The following is a 3,734-nucleotide window of genomic DNA, read 5'->3' on the forward strand; positions in this document are numbered from 1 at the left end:
CCATCAATCAAGCTTTGGACCAGAACATAATATTCCCTCATGCTATTTGAAGGGGATGTTGCTAATTCATTTACATTGAGACTGAAAATAAGGAAGTAAATTACAAGTAGGACATCATACTTTCTTAAACTGATGCATTATTGCCCCCCTTTTGCCTTCAAACACCAATCAGTGACTTACTTTTTATTCAATTCTTCTTGACATGTCAGCATAAGTATTTTTCTGTTTCTAAATCCTGCAGCCTAGAGAGAACAGCTGGTAAAATTGAAATCGAGAACACCTACACAGGCTATTATCTGCTTTAGCACCAGGAAAAAAACAGCTATGTATTTATTGCACATATTCAGTGACAACAAAAAAGGAAACTGCCTGTGGAGGAGTGAATAGGATCTTGACAGCCTTTAATCAAGATGCTTTAAATGGTCCTTACTTTAAAATGAAAGTTGAATTGCTCGTTCCCCAGTCTCTCTGTATGGATGTTGTTGTTTTCTGTGCAATAGATTTAGAGAAAGAAAATTGCAGATATTAAATTCAAGGGAAAAACATTGATCAGATAAACTAAACTCAAATTAAAACAAACTTAAATTGTTGGAAGTTAAGCTGTCAATTGAGGCTGCACAGTGGCACGGTAGGTTGAACTGCTGCCTTGCCAAAATAAGGTTCTGAATTAGTTTTCCGGCCCGGGGTCTTTCAGCATGGAGTTTGCTTTTTCTCCCTTAGCATGCGTGGGTACTCTCCGGGTACTCCTCCCACAGTCCAAAAACATTCACTTTAAGGTTAATTTGCTTCTCTCAATTCTCCTTAGGTGTAAGTATGTATGTGAATGGTTGTTTGTCCTGTTTGTCTCTGTATTGCCCTGCGATAGACTTGCGACCTGTCCGGGGTGTACCCCGCCTCTCGTCCCTGGCACCAGCACCCCTCGCAAACCCCTGCAGGGATAAGCATGGCGGAATGGATGGAAGATGTCCATTGAGATCAATTCTCAAAGAAATGGGTATACCGTAAATCCTCTAATATTGGCCTGTATTCCATTAGCAGCCGGGTCTCTAATAATGGCTGGTTTTGCTGTCGGCGGGGGTAACTAATGGCTGGACGCTAATACAGGCCGGGGCTATAATTGGAACCAACGATGTTCCTGTGCAGTCCTCAGCAACCTCTGATAGTAACATGCAAGTACCACAGGGGGGCAGTGTTTGCTAACGAATCCAATCCATTAGCTTGGGAATTCCCATCCTTAGCGCAGACAGTGCTGCAGACAGGAGGCCGGATAGTTTGGTTTTTATGACCGGCTGTGATGGCAGAACAGTTTCCATTAATTTATTTTAAAACTTTGTTTGGCCAAGAATCCATTCTGTGTCTTTTTTTTTTGTATTGCCGTGCAGAAAAATAGCAGCTGCTGGAAGATGTCTGAATAATGTTCTGTAAACCGTTATGCTAACTGTACTTTTTCAATAAATTAACCTAGTATTTTATCGGTTCAAAGATACACAATCTGTTTTTATTCATTCCACTGGTCGTCTGTTTTGATCAAATAAAAATAGAGGCCTGCCTCTAATTCTGGCCTCCTTCCAATAATGGCCTGGACCAAGATGCACCTGAGTGAAATAAAGGCCCTGGCCTATATTAGAGGATTTACGGTAAGACTCAACGTATAAACAGAGCAATGGTTTCAAAAGAATTAAAATTTTACTAAAAATGTTTAATTTCAGCTGCATAATATAAAGAAATTATTGGAAGTGAATATGGTAAAGCATTTAGTTGTTAGCATCTTGATATACTCAGATTAGCTAATTGTACAAAAACTGTCCTAACCACCATGGCCATATATCAAAATCTAATGGTGCCACATGTTGAATCATGGATTAAAAGAGAAAGATTTGGTAGAATTAGTCAACAGATCAAATAAGGGCCTGTCTGACAACACGAAGGAAGGTAAAATACCTTAAAAAGCAAATATTTCACTGATCTAAAGAAATTCTAGAAGAGGTGATAAACAAACCCATTAACATGGAACAGTAAAGAAAGGTCCAGAGACATCATAGAGCTCATATCCACTAATGGAGATTTCACCGAATAGTGGTGTAATTTACTAGCCATGAAAAACAGAGTGAGTTGAAAACTCATCCAGGAAAAATACAGAAACATCTGAAGCCCATCACAGCTCACTTATTTCAAATAATGCCAGTGTTCATGGTTTATGGTAAGACAAAAGACCTGGGGAAAAAAAAAACATTCTTGAGAGTTTTCAAGTCTGCTTCTGATGACCAAAGTAAACACAAGCAAACTAAACATTTTTCAAAAACTATGTTGATGATTACCAAGATCAGAAACATATTAGAGTTGAACTTTTAATGACGGTGTGCTACCTGTTCAATGTGGCAGAAATCAACAAAGCCATTAAAGAAAAGATGTTTGCACTCATTCCACTTCAGGGCAATGACAACTTGTCAAAAAGTCAGAATCAGAAGTTAGAAATTCCACGTACAGTTTTATACGTAAGATTAATCCCTTGGTGATAACATGCTACTTCTGGGAAAATATACTTTTTTGAGAGACTCAGAAAGATTTTCTCCAAACACAGCCTATACCAATGAATTTCAAGCCCAACAACGCACTCAGACAAAAAGTAGTTCATCCTAAAGACCGAACGCCCAAACCTAAGCCGAGCGGCGTTGTGCATGCCTACCAGTGCAGTGAGGACTGTACAACCTCTACATTGGAAAACACATGATACAGCAAGAGAGAGCCAACAGCTCTGGGCAAGATTCAGCTGTACATCTCAAAAAAATGAGGACACAACTTTGAAGACCAAATTGTTCTGATTTTGGACAAAGAAGACAGATGGCTTGAAAGAGGCATCAAGGAGGCCATCTTTGTCAAAACAGAAAAACCATCACTGCACAAAGGGCGGAGGATTGTGGTTTCAGCTTCCTAGCGTTTATGATCTAATCATGGACTTATTCCAAAGAAGTTACATAAGCCATTATAATTTAAAAGATAAACAATCAAATAGAACAAAGGGTGGCTATTTGATTAGCGTCTGACTTTGAGTGTATGCAGGAGGTTGGTCTTCCATGCTTCTGAAATACCTCAGCACTCCTGGCTGGGTGTTAAAATGGCTTCAAAAGGACTGAGCGGGAGTCCGGTTGCCTTAAAATTTAAGCCTGTTTCTATTTGAGAACTGTCTGGATTATGCACATCTGATAGCAAACCTTGGTGCAGGCAATAAAACAGAACCTAAAAAATGTGGTCAGTCATATGGCATTATTAAGGACAGGTTTTGAGATTGCTCCCACCGTCCAACAAAAATAAATGAATCAAATTTGGAAAAAAAAAAACTTTCTTAACTCTATTAAGTGTGTTCAATTGAAAGTAATATAGCATCTATTAATTCCAGGTTAATTCAGTTGGATTCTAACAGTTTTATTGTTGATGTTCCATGAAGGTTCATGTTTCCAGGTGCAGAAACTGGACTGTTGTCTTTTGTCTGGCAGAAATCATCACTTATGATTTCCAGAGTAATCATGTTGGTATTATTTCTCTGGAAATATAACATCTCCCTCAGTCTTCTAGTGATGCATTCACTTGTTTTCAGTCTGTTGGAGTTAAAAAAAGAAAAAGAAAACCCAGTAACTGAAGGCAGCTTTCCAGTGGCTGTGAGAGAAGTTCAGCCAGTCGGGCAAGCATTCTCACAAATCCTGATGGATTCCAGATGGGAGCCCAGGCCTAAACGG

The sequence above is a fragment of the Cyprinodon tularosa genome, unplaced genomic scaffold (assembly GCF_016077235.1).
Source record: "Cyprinodon tularosa strain WSP-4 unplaced genomic scaffold, ASM1607723v1 ctg17, whole genome shotgun sequence".
Lineage (NCBI taxonomy): Eukaryota > Metazoa > Chordata > Actinopteri > Cyprinodontiformes > Cyprinodontidae > Cyprinodon > Cyprinodon tularosa.